The 27,086-nt window shown below is 33.4% G+C and overlaps 1 protein-coding gene across 18 annotated transcripts in view; it reads left to right on the forward strand.

Annotated features, from left to right (window-relative positions):
- The window catches only part of Bili (FERM domain-containing protein 8 Bili), a 1,367,054-nt gene that overhangs the window by 15,553 nt on the left and 1,324,415 nt on the right, over nt 1-27,086 (forward strand). The gene's annotated exons all lie outside the window — the stretch shown is intronic.

Consider the following 27,086-nt stretch of genomic DNA (forward strand, 5'->3'; position numbering starts at 1 on the left):
GGGATAACAAACATGTACTTTAAATACAAGATAATATAATATATATATATATATATATATATATATATATATATATATATATATATATATATATATGGGGATTTCTGAGTGAAATCGGACACTATTCCAGGATGAGGTTTTTGATTTCCTTTATTTTTTGCTGTGGTGATGCTGCTGATTATCAAAACATTTTAGTATATTTTCAGATTTTTTTTGACTAACGGTTCCAGAGATATCGCGCCTTGAAAAAGTCAAATTCTGTATAAACTACATGCAAAGAACTACTCATAACTTCTTTAATATTGGTCCAATTTGAAAAAATATTTTTTTTACGTTTTGTTGTTTTATCAGCTATTAAATAAAAAATAGCAAAAAAAAATCACAGTGGGCTTGGATGCTATTTACAATCAATTTTTAAAGATGTTCGACCCCTTCGATTTTCTTTAAATTTTTTTGTATTAAACTACGTTCGATTACAAAAATTTTAAGTCCTATGTGGTAATGGGGTTCGGACGATTACTAGTTTTTCTGATTTTTTTTTAAATTTGTCAATTCAATTTTTCCTTTATACCTTTGTGCAAAATTAATTATTTTATTAAAAAATTAACAGTTTCATTTGTAAATATTTGTTCTGATTTTATATTTATGAATTTACCTCAAACATCTTAAAAACTGCGTCATTTTTCGATTTTGAAAATGCATCAGCGAAAATTCCATGAAAGCCCACTGTGCATTTTTTTCAATTTTTTTTTTATGATAAATATATAATGATAAATATGTACTCTTAGCTTCAAAAATACAGGAAATACAAATTTTTGATAAAGGTGTTAAGGAAAAATTGTATTGACAAATTTTAAAAAATTGAGAAGAAATACATAGTAATCTTTAGAACCCCATTACCAAATGGGACTTAAAATTTTTGTTATTGAACGTAGTTTAATACAAAAAATTTAAAGAAAATCGAAGGGGTTGAACATCTTTAAAAATTGATTGTAAATATTAAGTCGCGAAAATAGCATCTAAGCCCACTGTGCAAAATTTTTTGCTATTTTGACTTGCTATTTTAACTTGATAAAACAACAAAACGTACAAAAAAGATTTTTTTCAAATTGGACCAATATTAAAGAAGTTATGAGTATTTCTTTGCATGTAGTTTATAAAGAGTTTGACTTTTTCAAGGCGCGATATCTCTGAAACCGTTAGTCAAAAAAAAAAATCTGAAAATATACTAAAATAATTTGCTAATGAGCAGCATCACCACAGCAAAAAATAAAGGAAACCAAAAACTTCATCGTGAAAAAGTGTCCGATTTCACTCAGAAATCCGCATATATATATATATATATATATATATATATATATATATATATATATATATATATATATATATATATATATTTCCGAAAAGAAATAAGCAAAAAAGATAAAAAATAACGCCAAAATCGCAAAAATCAATTTATATATATATATATATATATATATATATATATATGATTTTATTTGAATTTCTTGAATATTTAAATATTTTTTTGAATTTTTCTTTACGATTTTGGAAATGTTATTTTGACCTGTAGTGTGCATCTTACAGTCCCTATAATCGGTTAAAAATATTTATTGAATTTTGCTTCTTTTCGGAAATAATTATTTTGTGTATATTTCTATGCATAAATCTAAAAGCCGTGTATTTTTCGATACACAGTGAGAATATTCGTTAATTTTTTTCTACACAAAGAAAAAATTATTTACAGTTTTTATTAGTTTTCGCTGATATTTTTGCCTGAACTGTAACAAAAAGTTTCTTAACCTTGTTTGTTGTTGCTTTTGTTAGTATTCGCTAACAAATAAAATAATTTTCCTGCACTTTTTCTTTCAGTCTTTCTTTCATCTATTGATCTGATTTGTGATTCAAAATGTCTCTATCTCCACTCGATTGTTTCTCAGAGCTTCTGATGCTATTGTTCGCATTTGAAACCTTCTTCAATTCTCTCCGAGATGAAGATTTGGATATTTATGTTCTAGAGGTTCAGTCTTCTGAAGCTAAATCGCTTTGGGATAAAGTGAAAGAGACGTATGACCGATGCCTTACTTCTATTAAATATTCGGGCGAGGTACAAGAAAACCTCGAATCAGCCCATAGTAAGTACAATGTTGTATTTAAGGCATATGTCAACGTCATTGCTACAGCTAATAGAAAGTAGGATCAGCTTCGTGCTTCGCAGAAGAGTTCCAATTCATCTTCACAACATAAAGTAAATAGCTTCCAGCAATCTCAACCAGTGTTTAAATTTGCTACTAGTTTTTCACAGCACAGCACAAGGTCTATGCTGGTGCTGTGAAAGTGACGCAGCATAGCACATAGCCACAGCATCGAAAATAAAAACGAGTGCTATTGCTATGCTGTTTTCAAAAACAAAATCGAAAACTGTTGCTGTGCTATGCTGCGAACATAAACGTAGCACAGCACAAGGTCTATGCTGTGCTTCTGAAATCTTCACAGCACATAGCATAGTCATCAAAATTAAAAACGAATGCTATTGCTATGCTGTGCTGTTTTCAAAAACAAAAACGAAAACTGTTGCTGTGCTGTGCTACGAACATAAAAGTAGCATAGCACATAGCATAGTCATGAAATCGAAAAACGATTGCTGTGCTCTGCTATGCTGTAAACATTTCTACATAGCATAGCATACCCAGCGAAAAGTTTGCCTCCAAAGAGGCAGTTAAATGATATGTACAAGTGATTTGGAAGTGCATCAAATTATGCATTTTCACTCATGATTTTTACAAGGGAGTGACCCCGGAAAGAGGCACTCCATTGCACCGCATTTTAACTGATCCTTTGGCATTGCATTTTAACTGAACCTTTGGCACTGCATTTTAACTGACCCTTTGGCATTGCATTTTAACTGACCCTTTGGGGTAGAATAGGAGGCAGTCCAGAGCACGTGTTTTGAATAACAAAATAAAATGCATTTATTATTTGTGTAAAACAAAAATATTAATAACTTTATTAAATTAACACAAATTATGAAAATTCTCTATTGAATTCAATCGCAAACATGTGTGCTTCCTTCGCCCTTCATTTAATCCAAGCTTAAGTACTTTTGCTTCATCTGCTAAATGGGTTTGATATTGTCTTCCCATCACCAGTTAAGATTTCGACATGTACTCCAACAGCACTCCATTGGGAAATTTTCTTCTTGTGAGTTACCGGAAAAATGTTCACAAATTAAATATTATTTAGTTTGTATTAACAAATGTTTGGAAATGCTAACACGATTATCTCTTTTGGAGATGTATTCCGCTGCCTGTAGAGATGTACAAACTGATTTATGTACATGTAGGGATCTCTAACAACTGCTAATAAAATGTAGTGAACGGAGTGCCTTTTTCACGACTCCGTTTGCACTGCATGCGGATGCTGTTAAAGTGTGAGGAAATGGAGTGCCTTTTTCAAGACTCCATTAAACTGCCTCCGGATGTTGTTAAAATGTGACGAATGGATGTGATTCTTTGGATTGCATCCAAATGCGGTTAAAATGTGAGGAATGGAGTGCCTTTTTCACGACTCCGTTTGAAGTGCATAAAAACATGCCGTGAAAGAACTAGTCTACATTGCACTACTTCCAATTTATTTTGCTGGGATAATTAATGTTAACCCAGCAAACTCACTAACCCCCATTATTATAAATTAGCCTTCTTTGGTTATAGTTTGGATTTTTCGATTTTTCAAAACGGGATCCTTCAATTTCAAGGAGAACTTTCTTGGCATTAACTTATAATGTGAAAATTATATTTTTAATGTCTTTAAATTCGTTTATTTTGCGTTTTCAAATACATTCAATAGTAAAAGAAAACTTATAATTATGGCCCTATGAGTTGTTCTGTGTTGTTTATTGCTTACAAGGTATATACATGGTCCTTTTTTTATCGGTTGGATAATAAATGTGGTCTATAGAGTGATTTTGTGCAAATTCCTGCCTATAAAATGGGGACCAATTTTAATTTTAATTTGTATTGGCAAATTTTCACAAAATCACTTTACAGATCACATTTATTGTCCAAGCAATGAAAACAGTTTACAAGTTGCTAAACAAGTAATCCCACAAACATTTTTGAAAATCGGGTCAGATTTTAATTTTGGCTATATAAAGTGCCCATGGAAACTTTGAGGTCCCAGTGGCACGTGTTAACATACTACGATTGAGCTCAAACTCTGACAATCTTAATTTTTAACATAACTAAAAGTTTTAGGAGTGTGCCGCATAAAAAATCCGACATCGATTTTTAAAACCACCCTAGTACATATATTAAAAAAGGTACAAGTGACAATAACATGCATTTAGAAACTCGAAATTCGCTTCCATAAGCCATGGACCACACTAACGAGAATTTTATTAAATTTCATGAAATTGGGCGTTTTTAGATCGAATTCTCCACTACAGCATTTTCACGATTTTACTCTACTGTGGAACTTGATCTAGAAACACAAAATGTTATTAAGTTGTTTAATGAAATTCATGCTAGTGTGGTTCCCGACTAAATAAATTAGTTTCAAGAAACTATTTTTACTATATTTTTATAATATTTTGTGTCAAATTTGTTATATTTTAGCGGTCTTTCGAAATGTTTTATATTTGTCCTAAGAACATTTTTAGAACGATCAATTATTCAATATTTTCTTTGAAATTTTGTTATCTATAACAACAATTACTTAGTTGCAGAACATACAGGAGTGTTTGGGCTTTAGTTGCAGAACATACAGGAATGTTTGGGCTTTTTGCAGTCGACCAATAATAATTGTCATGGGGTTTCTTTCCTTATTTCTTAAAATTTTCATTCAGGTAAAGAGACTCGTAACAATTTCACATAAGAGGTTTGTTTGGTCCTTTAAAAAATTATATACCAATTACTGTTTTGTCAATTAACAGACATAATAGTTCATTTTTTATATTTTCTAAAGACAAACTTGTTAATGGATGTTTTTATTTTAAAGAGTACATCTGTCGTCATAATGACTAAACAGTTTTTATTAAAATTTTCTGGGATAAATGGTTTATCTAATCCAAAATACGTTGTTAGATTAATTAATAAGAGTATACAAAAAACTAGTTTTTAAATGATGAATTTCAAAAAATAGTAAACGTATACAAATATTTATTGATATCGGTCTTTCTTTCATTTCTTTGTAAATTAACTTAAAACCAAATGTGTAAATTCGCACAATAACGTTGTTAGATTAATTAATAAGAGTATACAAAAAACTAGTTTTTAAATGATGAATTTCAAAAAATAGTAAACGTATACAAATATTTATTGATATCGCTCTTTCTTTCATTTCTTTGTAAATTAACTTAAAACCAAATGTGTAAATTCGCACAATAACATTTCACAAATCTACAGCAGTTCAAATACATTGTCGTAGCAACATATTTGTTCTGTTCCTTTACGTGCCTTAGGTTACCATTTCTTATAATTTTTAACCTGCAAAGGAACGCTTACTATAGAAAGGATACAATTTAAATGAGCATACCATTTTTACCATTTTTTGCCACTGTTACCATTTTATAAAGTAAGGGAACATACCAATTGATAGTACGTTTATATTTACGAAATCCAATCGCTTTCAACTTTACGTAAACTTCAATTGAAAACTCGTCTAAAATCCAGTGGATTTCATTTGACGTATAAGCAATGGAATTGACAAATCGAGTGGATTACGTAAATGTAAAAATACTATAACTTTTTCTTTGTCAGCAGATGTATAACAGTGGCATTTTACTCTCAAAAAATCTCTTTCATTGTTTTTCTACGAAGCACAGCTTCGTAGTCCGTTATTTTCAATTGCTATTTGTTTCAATCTTCGCAAGGGAGAAATATACAGTTTGTCAATAAAACGAATACATTTCTTGTATTAGTTGTCAAAAAATGGCAAATAAGTCGAGTTTTTTTGCAAAATATTGCTGGTGCACTTTTTTATAAATGAATTGTATGTGTGTTCCCCTACGTTTTTAATTGTAAACGTTGCAAAATGAGTTCAACAAACATATTTGTCCAAAACGTATGTTAATGTAAAAATAGAAGAAACGTCGAAAAAATACATACTTCTTTGCCATCAAACATTTTTCTGGGTTATGTTTGATGCTATGCTGTTGATTTTGTTCATAGAACAGTACAGCAATATTTTTCGTTTTTGTTTTCTTGAATGCGGCTGTTTACTATGCTGTTAAAATTTCTGCAGCACAGCATAGCATTCGCGTTTGATTTTGATGACTATGCTATGTGCTGTGAAGATTTCAGAAGCACAGCATAGACCATGTGCTGTGCTACTTTTAGGTTCGCAGCATAGCACAGCAACAGTTTTCGTTTTTATTTTGGATGACTATGCTATGCTATGTGAGTACAGGGGTAATGCCGGTTCCAGACCAGTAATTTGATACCTTTTTACCTCCTGTCTGTGTGTGTGTGTGTGAGAGAGTATGTGTGTGTGTGTGTGAGAGAGAGAGAGCAAGAGAGAGAGAGAGCGAGTGTAAACACGACATTAGGGTGTACCGGAAAAATATTGACTAAAAATATTAGGGTGTATCAAAAAAAAAAAAATTATCTTAAAAATATTAACCCACATTTTAAGTTGAACTGCTAAATATAACCTCCCAAATATTAGGCGAAACCAGGTTTTTCGTTTTGAACCACTGTGTGAGTGAGAATTTGAGAAAGACCCACATTTTTTCGATAATATAATCAAGAATACATACATATATATGTAAGCGTTTAAATATAAGCGAGGCAAAATATGAAACAATGTTGCATATTTTACCTCCTGTATGTGTGAAGCAAAATATGAAACAATGTTGCATATTTTACCTCTTGTATGTGTGAAGCAAAATATGAAACAATGTTGCAAATTTTACCTCTTGTATGTGTGAAGCAAAATATGAAACAATGTTGCAAATTTTACCTCTTGTATGTGTGAAGCAAAATATGAAACAAAGTTGCAAATTTTACCTCTTGTATGTGTGAAGCAAAATATGAAACAAAGTTGCATATTTTACCTCTTGTATGTGTGAAGCAAAATATGAAACAAAGTTGCAAATTTTACCTCTTGTATGTGTGAAGCAAAATATGAAACAATGTTGCATATTTTACCTCCTGTAATGTGCTACAGAGAGCGAGACCGAGATTTGAGGAGAGAACCACATTTAACCTGTATATGTGTGGAAAGGAGTCAGACCAAGAAGTTGAGAGAGAACCACATTTGATCGCTAATGTAAACAAAATACATTTCAATATATGTCTGTCCGTAAGCATGCCGAATCATGATCGTAATCAAAGTGGATTTTTCCGTCCGTCCGCCAGTCTCTCTGTGAGCATGTTCATTCATGTTCATAACTTAACATATGTATGCCCAATTAATTTCACAATATTGTGAAATTCATGTTTTAGCATAGTATAGTTTTCGTATAAAAAGCAAAAATTTGAAAATAAGATTCACAGTATAAAAGTTAAAGTACAAGTGAAGACATGGCGAGCGGAGATTTAATTACTTTCTTCAATTCCTTCAACATCAAATCAATAATTCCTTTGAAGGATATGGAGGACAACAAGGATTACATCATCACCGGAGCATTCAAGAGCAAAACAAAATATGGGGAGAGAATTGTATTGAGGATAAATTACTCTATTCTTTACTTGCCAACAAGATTTCTTTCACTAGGAGACGAACATGTGAAACAATTAGCTGGTGGAGGATATGCTATCACAAAATCTACCCTGAAAGATTCCAGCGGAGCAGATGTATATAAATTAGAGTTAAAACAATTGAAAATTCCAACATTATATTATCCACCGTATTAAACAAAAATAAAGAATTTTTATAAAATTTAAAGTTTCTGTGGTTTCTTATTTAAATTTGGGGGGATAGAGGTTTCAGTATGAAAATAGTATTTTAGTTAGAAAGATGTCTGCGCTTAATAGGGAAGACGAGCGTTTAAAAACCTTCAATGGTTGGCCATTACCGTATCCAGATACAAAGACGATGGCTGCAGTTGGATTTTATTATATTGGTATAGGAGATTTGACCAGATGTTATTTTTGTGAATTAGTTATTCATCAATGGGAAGAAGCTGACTGTCCTGTTGCAGAGCATTTACGAATGTCATACAGCTGCCCGCTAATGAGAAGACTTTATACAAACAATATTCCCATCAATCAAGATATTTTAGATGATATCCTCCCTGAAATTGGTCTAGATGTTTGCGGCACCAGAGAGTTTTAAACAATATTAGTATTATTGTTCACATTCATTGCTTGCACTTCTATGAATAAAATTTGAGAAAAATTAAAACACTCAAATCTTTGTTGTTTTATTTATAATCTTTATTTTATGTTTTGGTTTTTACAATCCATCTTGTATTATATCACGAATATAATACCATTTCTGTTCAATGAAAACAAATATCTTAAATACATTATTAACAGCACAATTATACTTAGAATCTAAATGAATTGGACAGTTGGTGAAATAATCTTGACGAGTTCTAAGATTCATATTACTTTCTAAATTAACAATATTAGTTTGAAGATAGTTTTCCAAAAAGCATTTCTTTTCTTTCCCATTTACAAAAACGTATTGATAGTTGTTTAATGGTGAGAGAACATCCTCGATATCATTGTAGCAGATTTCTCCATCGGTCCAGTCTAATCCATTCACATGTGCTTTGGTGTAGTTGATTGTTCTGAGTGCTTCTCCATCAAGCTCCTTTGCACTATAAGGTGGTCGAAACAAAAAATGATTCGGAATAACAGAAGTTCCACACATAAATGATAGCTCCTTCATGAAAATGGTTTTATCATTTCCATGAAAATATTGAAAGTCGGCAAATGCGACATCCGATCTTTGGATTAGGTACGACATCTTGGATAAGTTGTATTAGACTGTAGTGAGTAATTTTGTTGTTGGTGTATTTTATTTATAAAATCTTGCTCATTTGCAACAAAAATTTTAAGCAAAGATGACCACAGTTGTATGTATTGAAACGTTGATCTCGTTTATAATTATATGTTGTAGCTGATCCCAAGTAACGCAAAATTTCAGCTGGTGGTTGAAGGTTCCCAAAACTATCGTAATAGTCGATGATGTTATTATTCTTATAATATGCCACCCAATGTGTGCCAGGCCCACTGTCAATATCCAAATTTACGACAACACATTCGATTCGATAAGGCTTTTTAGGTAGTTTATCTCGCATATAAACACCTCTAAAGTGAGGTATGTATTTTTTCCAAAGGTATTTATATGTGTATCGGCAAGTGGACCTTTGGGCAGCTGTTTTATTAGTTTTTTGGCGTTTCATTTTCATCAACATAAATTCCATAGCCTTTTTTGTATGGTTTGAGATAGAGACCTTTACCCATAGCTATAGCTTCTATGGTTTTGTTGTGTCTGGTTTGCTCTTGCAACTCTTCTTTGGCTTTTTTAGCATTCAAAACTGCATTGGTTTTCGCTGAACTGCCCGAAGCTAATGCACCCAACGCTCCCAACCCAGTTAGAATAGGTATGAGAGGAAGAAATCCTCCCCTTTTTGGTACCCTTATTACTCTTGGTATGACCACCTTTGACTTTTTTCCTCGGAATGTCTTTTGTATTTCTTTCCTTGCTATTTTGATGGCAGCATTAATATCAGTTGGTTTAACGCTTTTAAGGGAATCTGTTGCATTCTTTATAGCATTTTTAAATATTTGTTGACCAAGTATTTGTTTGGGTTTCTTATTACCCATCCCCAAGCCAAGCTTAGTCTTAGCCTTCATTATATTAGTTACAAGATATGCGTTTATTTTTTTCTCCAATGCTACTATCCTTTGATTTTACTCGTTCCCAAGCTCGTTCAGTTAGTTCACGATCAGCAATATGTCGTTGTTCAATATCTTTGTTCTGTGAATAAGCAATATCGTGTTTTCTACAAGCAGCATCCAGTGGATTAACACATTGATCTCCTCTTTGTATACGTTTTCTTAGCTTTGTACCTGGACCACAAAATTGATAACCTGGTAGATGAAGTTCGACTGGAAGAGAGTTGATCAACTTATTTACAAGTCCTCCTCCTTTAACGGCTTTCTTTCTAATAAATCGATTTGCGTTGTAAACAATCATTTTATACTTTTTCACACGTGCTAAACAAAATATGTAAATCGATTATATATATTATAAATAGTCATGTGTTCTTATACTAATCATTAGTTGTAAACATGAGATTAGTTGAGCAACAAGCTAAAATTACAGTACGAAATGGGGACTTTATACAAAAGAAAACCCCTCGACATAGTACTTTGTTACCCAATACTATACGAGCATTAATAGTGGGTCCATCAAACTGTGGAAAGATTGAAAGCCCAAATGGATTAAAATTTGAAAATGTTTACATTTATTCAAAATCGCTATATCAACCGACATATGAGTACCTAAAGAAACTGATTTCCTCTGTAAAAGGGTTGGGATTGTTTACATTCACCAATAATGATGATGTTATACAACCAGATGAAATAAAACCAAACTCAATCATGATTTTTGACGATGTAGCGTGTGATAAACAGAACAATATTAAAAACTACTTTAGTATGGGACGACATAAGAATGTTGACTCATTTTACTTATGTCAAACATACACCCGTATCCCAAAGCATTTATTGCGTGATAATGCCAATATGATAATCATGTTTAAACAAGACGATCTGAATTTAAGACACATATACAACGATAATGTGGGGTGCGACATGAGTTTTGATATCTTCAAAGACATGTGTCATGAATGCTGGAAAGAAAAGTATGGATTTCTGACGATTTCTAAAGATGATGAAATTAATGCTATGAGATATAGAAAAGGCTTTCATACATTTATTCAACCATAATATTATTTAAAAGATGTTATATAGTATATTTACATTAGTACACCTGCAACCATGGAGGAAGCAATGTTGAAACGACTTGTAAAGTCCAAAAATGTTTTGAAAAGAAAATTTCAAAGCATTAAAATGGGCGAAGATGCTAAAACTACTGAATTGACAAATACTTTTAAACCATTAACAGAACCCATAAACAAACTACTAAAGCTTTCAACTGAGAATGCAAGCAAAATGATTGCACCCAAGAAGGAGAATATGGATTCATATAGAGAATCTTTTGTAGCGAGTACACCCTTTAAAAAATATAAGCCAGAGATCAAGCTAGAGTCAAGTATATTGGAGGGGAAAGAGGATAAAGGAGATTATTCTCAAAATTGTGATACTTACAACACCTCGAAAGATGACACATTTTATTCAGAAAATGAGGATGATGAAGACGATCCTATTAGTCTAACACTCTTGAAGAAAAATAAAAAACTAGATACAGTATATGGACCGCATAAAGATGAAAATGGTGAATGGATGTTTGGAGATAAACAACTAAAAATCAGCGATGAAAAGATTACAATTGGAAATAAAAATTGGGCATTTACACCAGGACTGTTTGAACTCTTATTTTATCAAAACCCCAAAAAATATGATCCTACAGAACTCGACATATATAAAACAATCTTGTTGGACTCAAATGCATTTAAAATTAACTATGACCCTAATGGTAGAATCAAGGGGAACAAAGGACAAAAATATAAGCGGATAATTAAAAAGTTAATGGGGGATACTCACAGTGGCAAAGGCTTAATGACACTAAATCCAAGTAAACCCAACTATATATACTGGGACGATCCCAACGAAGGTTCCCAAAACTATCGTAATAGTCGATGATGTTATTATTCTTATAATATGCCACCCAATGTGTGCCAGGCCCACTGTCAATATCCAAATTTACGACAACACATTCGATTCGATAAGGCTTTTTAGGTAGTTTATCTCGCATATAAACACCTCTAAAGTGAGGTATGTATTTTTTCCAAAGGTATTTATATGTGTATCGGCAAGTGGACCTTTGGGCAGCTGTTTTATTAGTTTTTTGGCGTTTCATTTTCATCAACATAAATTCCATAGCCTTTTTTGTATGGTTTGAGATAGAGACCTTTACCCATAGCTATAGCTTCTATGGTTTTGTTGTGTCTGGTTTGCTCTTGCAACTCTTCTTTGGCTTTTTTAGCATTCAAAACTGCATTGGTTTTCGCTGAACTGCCCGAAGCTAATGCACCCAACGCTCCCAACCCAGTTAGAATAGGTATGAGAGGAAGAAATCCTCCCCTTTTGGGTACCCTTATTACTCTTGGTATGACCACCTTTGACTTTTTTCCTCGGAATGTCTTTTGTATTTCTTTCCTTGCTATTTTGATGGCAGCATTAATATCAGTTGGTTTAACGCTTTTAAGGGAATCTGTTGCATTCTTTATAGCATTTTTAAATATTTGTTGACCAAGTATTTGTTTGGGTTTCTTATTACCCATCCCCAAGCCAAGCTTAGTCTTAGCCTTCATTATATTAGTTACAAGATATGCGTTTATTTTTTTCTCCAATGCTACTATCCTTTGATTTTACTCGTTCCCAAGCTCGTTCAGTTAGTTCACGATCAGCAATATGTCGTTGTTCAATATCTTTGTTCTGTGAATAAGCAATATCGTGTTTTCTACAAGCAGCATCCAGTGGATTAACACATTGATCTCCTCTTTGTATACGTTTTCTTAGCTTTGTACCTGGACCACAAAATTGATAACCTGGTAGATGAAGTTCGACTGGAAGAGAGTTGATCAACTTATTTACAAGTCCTCCTCCTTTAACGGTTTTCTTTCTAATAAATCGATTTGCGTTGTAAACAATCATTTTATACTTTTTCACACGTGCTAAACAAAATATGTAAATCGATTATATATATTATAAATAGTCATGTGTTCTTATACTAATCATTAGTTGTAAACATGAGATTAGTTGAGCAACAAGCTAAAATTACAGTACGAAATGGGGACTTTATACAAAAGAAAACCCCTCGACATAGTACTTTGTTACCCAATACTATACGAGCATTAATAGTGGGTCCATCAAACTGTGGGAAGATTGAAAGCCCAAATGGATTAAAATTTGAAAATGTTTACATTTATTCAAAATCGCTATATCAACCGACATATGAGTACCTAAAGAAACTGATTTCCTCTGTAAAAGGGATGGGATTGTTTACATTCACCAATAATGATGATGTTATACAACCAGATGAAATAAAACCAAACTCAATCATGATTTTTGACGATGTAGCGTGTGATAAACAGAACAATATTAAAAACTACTTTAGTATGGGACGACATAAGAATGTTGACTCATTTTACTTATGTCAAACATACACCCGTATCCCAAAGCATTTATTGCGTGATAATGCCAATATGATAATCATGTTTAAACAAGACGATCTGAATTTAAGACACATATACAACGATAATGTGGGGTGCGACATGAGTTTTGATATCTTCAAAGACATGTGTCATGAATGCTGGAAAGAAAAGTATGGATTTCTGACGATTTCTAAAGATGATGAAATTAATGCTATGAGATATAGAAAAGGCTTTCATACATTTATTCAACCATAATATTATTTAAAAGATGTTATATAGTATATTTACATTAGTACACCTGCAACCATGGAGGAAGCAATGTTGAAACGACTTGTAAAGTCCAAAAATGTTTTGAAAAGAAAATTTCAAAGCATTAAAATGGGCGAAGATGCTAAAACTACTGAATTGACAAATACTTTTAAACCATTAACAGAACCCATAAACAAACTACTAAAGCTTTCAACTGAGAATGCAAGCAAAATGATTGCACCCAAGAAGGAGAATATGGATTCATATAGAGAATCTTTTGTAGCGAGTACACCCTTTAAAAAATATAAGCCAGAGATCAAGCTAGAGTCAAGTATATTGGAGGGGAAAGAGGATAAAGGAGATTATTCTCAAAATTGTGATACTTACAACACCTCGAAAGATGACACATTTTATTCAGAAAATGAGGATGATGAAGACGATCCTATTAGTCTAACACTCTTGAAGAAAAATAAAAAACTAGATACAGTATATGGACCGCATAAAGATGAAAATGGTGAATGGATGTTTGGAGATAAACAACTAAAAATCAGCGATGAAAAGATTACAATTGGAAATAAAAATTGGGCATTTACACCAGGACTGTTTGAACTCTTATTTTATCAAAACCCCAAAAAATATGATCCTACAGAACTCGACATATATAAAACAATCTTGTTGGACTCAAATGCATTTAAAATAAACTATGACCCTAATGGTAGAATCAAGGGGAACAAAGGACAAAAATATAAGCGGATAATTAAAAAGTTAATGGGGGGATACTCACAGTGGCAAAGGCTTAATGACACTAAATCCAAGTAAACCCAACTATATATACTGGGACGATCCCAACGAGTTGGTAGAACGATTAAAGCTAATGAGATTGTTGCGATTATCGAAGAACTGCGAGAAGGCAACATAATCTATTAAGTAAGCTTTAAAGGAAACAAACAACCTATGACTGTTGACAAGTTTGGTCATCATTATAATCCAAAAACCCACTCAATAGAAGTAAGAGAAAATGTTTCGAGAATACTGGGAATTAATATTGACGAAGATAACAACCTTGACGTGCAAAATAAAAAAGTAGGAACGTTGCACCCCCAACAGAAGGAACGGATGCGGTCAACCAAGCATACATACATTCACAAATCAAGCACATACAAGAAGTATTAAACCAAAATATCATTCAGGAGTGTACTCAACTAAGAGAAGAAATATCCCATCTCAAACAATCACATAAGGAAATTTTTAAAGTCTTATCTCAACCCCCATTCAACTCAATTGCTCTAATATATCCCCCAAAACTTGAATAATGGAAAAGCGAGGATTGGTGAACGAACTCCACTCTCAAGCACGAAGAAATTTTAAAAGACGAAGGGTTATTACAAAGGGGATCGATGATCTTTGGCAAGCTGATTTAGTTGAAATGGGCAACTATTCCAAAACAAACAGGGGATATAGATTTATGCTTACTGTTATCGACACCTTTTCGAAATTTGCCTGGTGCGAAGCACTTAAAACAAAAACAGCAACAGAAGTATATAGAGCATTTGAAAAAATTTTGAAAGATGGAAGAATTCCAAAGAATTTGCAAACTGATGATGGAAAATAATTTTTCAACAAGGAATTTAAAAAATTAATGCAGAAACATTCAATAAACCACTACTCTACATACAGTGTCTTGAAAGCCTCAATTGTTGAACGCTTCAATAGAACTCTTAAGGGTATGATGTGGAAGGAGTTTAGCTACAATGGAAATTATCAATGGATTGATATTTATAGAGACCTGGTTGATCAATACAACAAAACTCGTCATCGAACTATAAAAATGGCACCTATTCAAGTAAACTCATCGAATGAGCAGATGTTGTTAAAAACTGTATATAACCACATAAAAATCTTTAAGAGGCAAAATCTTCGTGCTGGTGATCATGTTCGCATCAGCAAATATAAACATCAATTTGAAAAGGGGTATACTCCAAATTGGACTACAGAAATATTCAAAATAAGAGGAATACGATTAACCAACCCTGCTACTTATTTACTAGAAGACTACGAAGGAAATCCCATACATGGATGTTTCTATAAAGAAGAACTTTTACCCACAAAATATCCCAACACATACTTAGTAGAAAAAATATTAAAAACAAAGGGTGATAAAGTCTTTGTTAAATGGCTGGGATTTTCAAGCAAGCATAATTCCTGGATAGATAAGACAAATGTATTGTAAACTTAACACATTTAAATAATTTTAATAAAATAAATAAAATCCTTATATAAACATATGTATATTTGATGTTTTACTTATTACTAGAAAGAATCTTACAATGTCAACAACGTTTACTTTGACGGGTAAATCATCAATTTTACACTCAAACTATTCACCTCCTATTGAATTGGGAGAGGGTAGTTATGAGTGTTGTTTAATAGATTTTCAATCCTACAATTCCATTCCAAATGTGGACAATGATACCAATCTCTTCCATATCGGAGACAAAATTATAAAGATACCCATAGGATCATATGAACTACAAGACATTGCTCACTACTTGGAGACACAGTATAGAGCAATCCACATTAACAGATCTATTGAGATTAAAGCCAACAATAATACGCTACAAATAGAGATCTTATCCTCTCATGATCCCATATACTTTGATAAAGAAAAATCCATTGCAAAACTCTTTGGTTTCACCGGAAAAGTTTTGGAACCTAGCAAAAAGCACATTTCAAACCTTCCAGTTAACATTTTAAAGTTTAATGCCATACAAATACATTGCAATATTGTTACCGGATCATTCATGAATGGGTCGCCTGCTCATATTCTGCACGAATTCGCTCTTGACGTCCCTCCAGGCTATAAATTGGCAGAGAGACCGATGAATCTCATTTATTTGCCGGTGAACGTCAAAGAAATAAGTCATCTGGAGATACTCATATTAGATCAAGAAGGCCGCTTAATAAACTTTAGAGGAGAAAAAATTACGCTACGAATTCATATAAGACCCAGACAACCATGATTATTTACAATAAATACACCCATAAACAAACACCAAAACACATTCATCATCAAGGCGCCAAACCGTCAAGACCTCCTCTCAGCAAGGAAAATAAAGAATTTTTAAAGCTTATAAAATTAAAAGTCAAACCAAATGTCTGAAATACTCGATATTAACGAACGTCCTCTCTCTGATGAGATTATTGTGAAGAGAGACTACCATAGCTATGTACCATATATTCAGTCATTTAAAAATAACGATGAAATTCGTATAAGTATACAAAATCAAGATCTTTACATACTACCATCGGAGAGCTATCTATACATTGAAGGAAATTTGAAAAACTCAAAGGGGGGTGTTTCGCAGAATGCTAAACTAAGGAATAACTGTGTGGGTTACATGTTTGATGAAATTCGCTATGAACTAAATGGAATTGAAATTGATCGTACTCGTTATCTGGGTACCACAACAAAAGTTAAAAATTGGATTTCTCTAAGTGAATCCGAAAGCAAGGTTATGAGTAATGCAGGATGGACTCCAGATGGTCACGTTAATACAAGCTCATTCAATTTTTGTGTTCCCTTGAATCGTCTACTGGGCTTTGCAGAGGACTTTAATAAAGTAATTTGCAACAGTAAACATGACCTGATTCTCTTGAGAAGCGCCAACGATAAAAATGTATGTTATTCAACTACTGAAAACGAAGAAATTCAACTCACCATTACAAACATTGTTTGGAAAGTACAACACATTTATTTGTCCGACTATAGAAAAATCAGTTTTTTGAAAACGATCAAGGATGGAAAAACTTTACCGATAGCTTTCCGCAGCTGGGATTGCTACTTTAATCCAACTTTTGCTGGTGGAAGACAACACAGCTGGAGTGTTAAATTGTCTGCCAATCATGAAAGACCTCGATACGTTGCTTTGATATTTGAAAGAGACAACAAGCTACAACACTGTGAACTTCAAAATATTAAAGTAAACTTGAACTCTGAAACTTATCCATATGATGATTTGAATCTAAAGTTTGGGGAAAATCGTTATGCAGTACTCTATGACATGTATGCCAAGTTTCAACAATCGTATTATATGAGGGAACCACAACCACTTCTCACATATGCAAGTTTTAAGGACAACCCAATTGCTGTTACTGATATCAGTAATCAAAACGAAACTGTGAAGAATGGACCCATCGATTTAAAAATTCAATTTGAAACCAATACACCAATTCCTCAAAATACCTCAGCATATTGCTTAATTATCCATGATCGTCTGGTGGAGTATGTTCCATTGACTGGAATCGTTCGAAAAATAGTATAAGTTCTTTGCATACTTACCTTTATATCATGTAAACTCAATAATGAAATAAAACACATTGTTTTGTAATTTCAAATATAAAAAGTATTGTTTTATTTTTTCAAAAAACGTTATAAATGAATGTAGTTTGTAATAGTACATAGTTAATTAGTACAAATAATGGTTTTTATGTGTAAAGTTAGTATTATTAATAATATATTGTTATTTAGTAAAACATTGTTAAAAAAGATTAATACAAATACCATGTGTAATTTCTAAAAAGTAACATGAAAATAATGCTGAAATTTTAATGATAATATGTTGAAATACTAGCAGTAAGGCAATTAATAACCAATATTTATACATTAGATTTTATTCCTTAATTTATTTTATTCCCTAATTTAATATATTTACATTTTAATCAATGTCCATTGGGACAGGTGAATCTAAATTATCCGTGTATAAATCCTCATTTATATTGTTTAGTTTATAGTGGCCCCAAGCATATGTACTTATACCATCTTCTCTTATAAAACGTTTGTCGTCTTTATGGCTTAGAGATATTTTTGTAATTTTGTCTGTGGTTATAGTATGCTGTCTTGACCTAAATGTATACATTGTGTCATACAAAACCTTTTTATCATATAAACATTCTCTATATGTATCTATTGTATACTTTTTTATTACGGATTTTTTAACACCCTTAGATTTCTTCATATCGTCGCTATCAACTACTTTGATAGCATAGACTTTAGGACGAAGTCCTACAAACTCAATCATGGTTTTTCCGTTATTTTCATCCTTCATCATACCCAATTTCTTTTTATTAATGAGAGGAATACCATACTTATTGTTGGGTGAGAAGTCTGATGTGTCAAACCTTTCCTCTATTTCTTTCAAAGTCAATACCCTATATAGATTAAGTCCTTTAAATGTTATGATGAAAGAGTCCGTGTCCATATAATTTAAAATAAAGGCGTCGCCAAATTTTGCTTTCAGAAAGTCATAAAGGAAAGCATACATTAACAGCTTTGATATTTCTAGCACGCAAAAGCCTAAATATAATGGTTTATCATATTTTACTTTTACGTTTTGCATCTGGATAGCTACCATATTTTCAGAAAATATAGAAAGACTATGGAAATTGGGTTTAGCAATTAGCTTGCTAGCTACATTTCTTTTCTTCTTGTTATTCTTGTCCTCCCACTCTGTTACAATTTTAACAGTTTTCCTCTTGTCTATATTTTCCATAGTCTTACCGTATACCGAGTTATTCAGCAATTTGAAAAAATCTTTTTCAAATGCATTTTTAGCATTTTCTCGATGCATATTATTCTTTAATATATAGGGAGCTAACCAGGCACGTTGTGTAAATGACAAAACTCTATGTACTTTCTTAAGAATCAGTCCATGTTGCAAACATTGTTTTAAAGCAGAATAGTGAATTGTGTACGATTTTTTGTCCGTCAAGTCCGCAATTAACTTTTTAGTTTTAGACCCCCCAACACATTTGTTTTCTGGACAAAAGGGTAAGTCATTATGTTTGTCATGAAGATGCTGAGGGTAATCGAGATCAACCTCTAATATGTAGCCAGTTATATTATCATCTGGAATTAATTGTATCACATTAGGATCATTAAATATTTCCAAGTCCTCTTCCCACTTGAAATTTTTTTCTGGGAGAGGTTTTGTCATTGCTGTTCCATATAAATTATTAACGTCCAAATAATATATGTTCACTTCTGGCTTGCTTTTGTCATAATTGGGGACATCTTAATTTTTGGCTACAGCATGTCTATTTGAGCACTGGGTTAGTCCACCTCTAATAGCATTTTTACAGAAATTGTACATATTTATATCTGTAAAAAGCTCAAGCTCAACCTAGGTGCAGAGAAGCATTGCATCCCAAGATAGAGATGGAGCTGTGAAATATTGACAAGGATCTAATTTGTGAATATTCATACAGACATCTCTAAAATTTTCAAAGACGTCTGTTAGTAAGAGGACATCTGTTTTCAGGTACAACTCCATATAATCTTGCAAAGTCTGACAACGAAAATGTGACCAAACTTGTTTTGCATGGTTGTAGTCCTCTACTGAACATTCAGAATCTGTCATTTTATTGTAAAATTCTTCTATGGGTGGTAGTTGGGTATCTTTTAATTTTTCAAATGATGAAAGATAATCATAAGGAAAAACACCTTTCCTTGTCAAGAGCGTAAAATCTTTCTCCTTAGGGAAATAAGATTTCACAGCATGAAAATCGTCTTTAGGCAGATTCTTTGCCAATTTGTCTAAACTTGTAGGCATGAATCTAAAACTGTCCAGGAAACGTAGTTCAAGTCTGTTTTGTCTCTTCTTTTTCTTCTTGTCTTTTTCACATTGTCTTTCCTCCCCTACATCTTCTTCCTCTGAATCCCCTCCCTCATCACTCCATTCTTCTTCATGCTCTTCTCCTACAACAATACTACTATTGGAGCTAGTAGTGTTATTCGACTCATCATCTTTCATATTAATGAAATAAGACATGGATATATAAAGTTCCTTATTTTGAGGAATTAATTTTATATCTCCACCAAAATTAGATAATTCTTTATTAAAAAGGTGACAGTCATAAGATGAGAAGTTATGAAAAAAAATTGGTATGAATTTAGGTATTTGATACTGCAGATTGCAACGATTATGTGCAGGCCCGCGATATTTACCAGTTAGGTGGCAATGATCACGAACTCTATCACCACCTAACGGTTCATCGCATATGTGGCATCTGACACTTGTGTTAAATTGTAATTCTTCTTCGGGTGTTAATGTAATCATGGGTTTAACTTTTGACAAATAGTTATTATAAAAAAACTTGCAATCATTAATTAAATTTTCTAAGAAAACTTTTGGCGCGTCAGGGCCAGTATAAGTAAAGAACTTATCTAAACTAGAGTCAAAACTACATTTTATATTATAACTAAAAGCACATGGTACGTGCTCTTTTACTTGCTCTGTTTTTCCGCTGTTATTGGGTTCCTGCTCCTTATGTTTCAATACACTCTCAGCATCAGCATATATACTAATGCCCAACCAACAGCATCTTTTTGTAGTTTCCAAATTTGAGTATCGCGTCCTTCTTTGTCTTGGGCATGCTGCAAACAACACCTCCACACTGCTTTTTATGAACATCGAGGTCCTTCTCCCTGTGAAAATGTTGGACGCAGCCGTTGCAGATATACACTGCGTGTTCATGAGCACTTAGTTGTGACGATAAAGTCTGAAATTAACAGAAATATACAATTAATTAGTCAATGATTTGAGTATTATTAAATGTTGATATATTACCGTGACATGTTCTTAATCCATATGTAATGGAATTTATCCCCATCGTTGAGTAAAATCAGGTTAACATGATGTCTCTTTTCCTCTTTTGTAAGGTAGTATGGGCCTTCAATGGACTCTCGCTCATATCCGTAAACATTTACACTGATTTCGGGGTTGGCTTTTTCAAAATGTTTTACTTCCTTTAGAGCCAATGGAAAACTTAAACCCATAAAGTTTAATGTTATTCCTGAATCGAGACGGATGACATCCTGCTTGACATCGACTTTATATGTAGATGGTCTATCGACATGTGTTTTTTTCGGGAAACTTAGTGCCGCTACCATACACAGCTTAAAGCAGTATTCATCATTGTTTTTTATGTTTATGCATGCGCCTTTTGTTCTCAATGATGCTGGCGTTTGGATGTATTGTGACCCACGAGTTAAATTGACTTTGTTAATATTGACGTCAATTTTTAAAAGTTTTTCCAAGGTCCAACCAGAACCTCTTTCTTGAAACTCATCTGATTTGTCGACAAGCTCATTCTCTTGGTTGGTAAAGATTTCATCTAGATCATCACCTAGGGACAGTATTACAGTCTTTGATATATGATTAAACACTTGTTCTGTTGCTGTCGACTCGGTAGATTTTGACTGATTCTCTTTTACAGCGGTGGGCTTCACATATTGTCCCTGCAGCTCCATATTGACTTTAATACAATTTTTTTCAATCAACTCAAATTTTAAACATTTTATAATTGAGTCTTTTGCCTCTTTTAGAAAATCACGGGGTAATATTATGTCTTTAGTATTTTCCACTTCATAACATGTAATGTTTTGATTAAACGCACTTTTTATAATTTTTATATTTTTTCCAAATTTTTTCTAACAACACTGCGATGATTCTCACTTCGAATATGAGATATCATATTCTTCACTGTAACGTTGCACTCTTCACATAGCTTATCCGCCCGATTAATTTTGTCTATTGTAGGTGCATTCATCTGCGATACAGTTGGTTGTTCTTGTTGTTTTGGGTTCTGATTAGATGTTACAGTTGGTTGTTGTTGAGAAAGAGTTAAAGCTTGTTGCTGTTGTTGAATTTTTGAGATTTGATTAGATGCAATAGTTGGTTGTTGTTGGGTATCAGTACCAACTTGTTGATGTTGTTGAAGTTCTGAGCTTTGAATAAATGATTCAGTTGGTTGTTGTTGGGTAACACTTAAAGCTTGATGTTGATTAATGAATTGTATATTTGTTTCACTTGATTGGGCATGTTTTGTCAGTTGGTGAAATTTTAGTTGATAACAATTACTAAACAGTTGACCACAATTTTTACAACATTACAATTTTTACAAATTTTTACGTGTTTTAAAAACTCGCGTTTAACATTGAAAGAATTTCCACAATTATTACAAATATGGGGAGCCATTTTTTTTTTTAAAGAAATTAGAATTTTGGAATGCGATGTTGAATAATCCGTGACTTGTTAAGTACTGATGATGTTCTCAACAATTCCCATCAATATATAATTATTTGGATGAATCAAAGTATTGATTGTATTCCAGAATCAAAATCCGCCCTCAACCATACCCCTCCACCTCACACCCCCTATCCCCCCTTCACCTGATGGTCAACATAAACACAAGCATTGCAGACTCAAACTGTGTAATACCCACAAAGGGTAAGAATTCCTACGAACAAAGAAATATTCTTGTAGCATTGAATACTACAGATTTGTTTACATTTGTTAAATGTAAACAAATGACCTAATGCTCGTTGACAAAAAATCAAATTTTTGGTCAATGTATCAATCACCAGTACGCTAACATGGAGTAAAACAATGGAAAGAATTTGTACGAATCATTTCATGGTCACTTTATGTTTAATCTTGGGCTTTTGTTGCAATATGAGAAACTCTGACATTCATCTCAACTCATAGCGTTATGAAATTCAAAAGACGAACGAACCTGACCATCATCAATAATTTCACAAACTTGTGAAATTAATTGGCTATACATTGAATCTTATTTAAGATTATTTGCTTTTTATACGAAAACTGTAGTATGCTAAAACATGAATTTCACAATATTGTGAAATTAATTGGGCATACATATGTTAAGTTATGAATATGAATGAACATGCTCACAGAGAGACTGGCGGACGGACGGAAAAATCCACTTTGATTACGATCATGATTCGGCATGCTTACGGACAGACATATATTGAAATGTATTTTGTTTACATTAGCGATCAAATGTGGTTCTCTCTCAACTTCTTGGTCTGGCTCCTTCCCACACATATACAGGTTAAATGTGGTTCTCTCCTCAAATCTCGGTCTCGCTCTCTGTAGCACATATACAGGAGGTAAAATATGCAACATTGTTTCATATTTTGCTTCACACATACAAGAGGTAAAATTTGCAACATTGTTTCATATTTTGCTTCACACATATAATAATAATTGTTCCACAAACATCCCAGGCGGGACAAGGGAGACTTCTCTCATATCATATTATTATTCATATTATTAGCTCAATGATATGGGACCTACTGTTTATCGCCGAGTCCGAACGGCGTGCCTTAAGACACCACTTGCAGAGAAGTTTACATGGCTGAAATACTCAGAAAATGTCGCCAACATTACTGCTTCACACATACAAGAGGTAAAATATGCAACTTTGTTTCATATTTTGCTTCACACATACAAGAGGTAAAATATGCAACTTTGTTTCATATTTTGCTTCACACATACAGGAGGTAAAATATGCAACATTGTTTCATATTTTGCCTCGCTTATATTTAAACGCTTACATATATATGTATGTATTCTTGATTATATTATCGAAAAAAATTTGGGTCTTTCTCAAATTCTCACTCACACAGTGGTTCAAAACGAAAAACCTGGTTTCGCCTAATATTTGGGAGGTTATATTTAGCAGTTCAACTTAAAATGTGGGTTAATATTTTTAAGATAATTTTTTTTTGATACACCCTAATATTTTTAGTCAAGATTTTTCCGGTACACCCTAATGTCGTGTTTACACTCGCTCTCTCTCTCTTGCTCTCTCTCTCTCACACACACACACACATACTCTCTCTCTCTCTCTCTCACACACACACACACAGACAGGAGGTAAAAAGGTATCAAATTACTGGTCTGGAACCGGCATTACCCCTCTACTTATGTGCTTAAGATCGACAGCATAGACCATGTGCTGTGCTACTTTATGTTCGCAGCATAGCACAGCAACAGTTTTCGATTTTGTTTTTGAAAACAGCACAGCATAGCAATGGCATATTTTTAGTAATTTCAGTGCTGTGCTGGTAGCAAATTCAAACACTGATCTCAACGTTTGAATTCGGGCCATATATCCCAAGTTGATGCTCCATCGAATTTTAATACTAATTTTACTAGTACTCCTAGAAGAGATGCCATACCTCGTGAAGATGCTATATCTCTGTCTGGTGTTTCACACCAAACAGGAAGATCAGCTGAGGTTTCGGCCTCAAATGACAGGGTTATGCATAGTTTAAATCTTCCACCTTGCGACATAGATGTTTTAAGTGGTGATTTTCTATCTTAGCACACATTCAGGGATCTTATTTCTGTTGTGTATATCGACAACAGCCACCTTAGCGACATCGAGAAATTATGTCATTTGCCAAAGAAAACTAGTGGTGAAGCAAAAGACATAATTTCAAAGTTTCCTTTGACACATAAGAGTTTTGCTCTTGCGTGGTCAGCATTGAAGGAGACATACGACAATGTCCGATTTTTGGTTAATAAACAACTCAAATTGTTGTTTGACCGGTCCGGTCCTGGAAGATGAGTCCAGTGCGGGCCTGAAGAATCTTCAACGGGCAATCAATAGATGCATATCGGCTATGGCGATTTACGACGTTTCTACGAACGACTGGGATCCCATATTGGTCTTCTTATGCATTCAAAGATAACCTAAATCTACCGTCACAATGTGGGAGCAGACTGTTAAAGACAAATCGGCAGCGTCTGCATAAAAGGATTTGGATTGTGTTCTTACGGAAAAGGATTCAGACCCTTACTTGTCTCCGCGATATTCGTGTCATAGATTCCTCTAAAAAGGTTGAAATGAAGGTGCGAGCTCATTTAACAAAGACGGTTCCTTCTTCATCTTCTCGTGCCTCTGCAGTAAAAACAAGTGTTATTTGTCCCAAATTAGTACATCCTTTGCGTTTTGTCCAGAATTTACAAAATTATCCGTAGAAGGTCGTCGGCCGACGCCCAAACCCAAGTTTTTAACGTTCTTATGGGGAGAACGCGCGGTACATGTTAGCTCACTACCTTTAACGGGTGTTAAAGGCAGTTCCCCAGGTGACACCACGGGGAGGTCAGTGTCCACTTGAGATGAAAGAGGGACCAAGATAAATCCTGGGCTTTGCCATGTTAAAACCGGTCAGGACCGTTGCTTGGTATCTTCCATCCCCTACGTCACCCTGTTCAAACAATAAGCTTAATTCCGAATTTCAGAATTCCAGATACATCCGACAACTCAAATCCAAATTTGGTACCATTTAGTACTATTCGTATCCAAAGTACGAATTTCCAAACCTACCTCTATCAACACTCCAACAGCAATTTTAATTCCGAATTTCACGATTACAAATGTATCCCATCATTGAAATCTAAATTGTACCAAATTTAGTACGATTTAGTACTTTTCCTACCCATAACTAAAAATTTCCAAAACTTTATCAATCCTACACTCCAATAGTACTCCTTATTCCAAATCTCGGAATTTCAGCTATATCCGTTCACCCAAATCCAAATTGTACCAAATTTGGTACTATTCGTACCCAAGAGTACGAATATCCACAACTACCTCAATCCTACACGCCAACAGTAATCTTAATTCCAAATTTCAGAATTACAGCTGCATGAGATTACCGTAATCCAAATTGTACCAAATTTAGTACCATTTAGTACTTTTTGTTCCCATAGGTCCGAATTTCCAAACCTACCTCTATCCAGCACTCCAAAAGTAATCTTAATTTCGAATTTCAGGATTACAAATGTATCTGATCACCCAAATCCAAATTGTACCAAATTTGGTACCATTTAGTACTTTTCGCCACTCCAATAGTAATCTTAATTCCAAATTTCACTATTCCAGCTCTCTCCGATCACTTAAATTCATATTGTACCAAATTTGGTACCATTTAGTACTTTTCGTACCCAAATGTACGAATTTCCAAATACCTCTATCCTACACCCCTGTAATCTTAATTCTAAATTTCAGGATTCCAGCTCCATCCCTTCCCCCAAATCCAAAGTGTACCTTATTTGGTACTATTTAGTACCTTTCGTACCCATATGTACGAATTTCGAAAACTACCTCCATATCTCAAACCTACGCTCCAACAGTAATAGTAATTCCAAATTTCAGAATTCCAACTTTATCGGTTCGCCCAAATTGAAATTGTACCAAATTTAGTACCATTTAGTACTATTCGTACACATGAGTACACATTTTCAAAACCACCTCCTTATATCAACTCATCTTCTAAACCTTGATTTTCATTCCAAATTTCAAGATTTTAGCTCTATCCGTTCACGTAATAACAAATGGTACTAAATTTAGTAACTTTTAGTACTTTTCGTACACTTATAGTTCGAATTTCCAAAAACCATTTGGTACACTTTCTAACTCTCCATCAGTGAACCTCATTCCAAATTTCAGAATTCTAGCTCTTCGCGTTTGCCTAATACAAAGGGTACCATATTTAGTACATTTTAGTACAGTTCTAGTTCGAATTTCCAAAAATCCAGCCTTATCTGACACCTTCGGACCAAGAGTGACCCTCACCCAAAATTTCAAGATTCTAGCTTTAGCCGTTTAGTCTGGGCGTTGATTATCAGTCAGTCAGTCAGTGAGTCATCATTACTGACCTCTTTTATAA

This window comes from Musca autumnalis, unplaced genomic scaffold, assembly GCF_047663935.1.
Source record: "Musca autumnalis isolate F117 unplaced genomic scaffold, ASM4766393v1 scaffold_1, whole genome shotgun sequence".
Classification (NCBI taxonomy): domain Eukaryota; kingdom Metazoa; phylum Arthropoda; class Insecta; order Diptera; family Muscidae; genus Musca; species Musca autumnalis.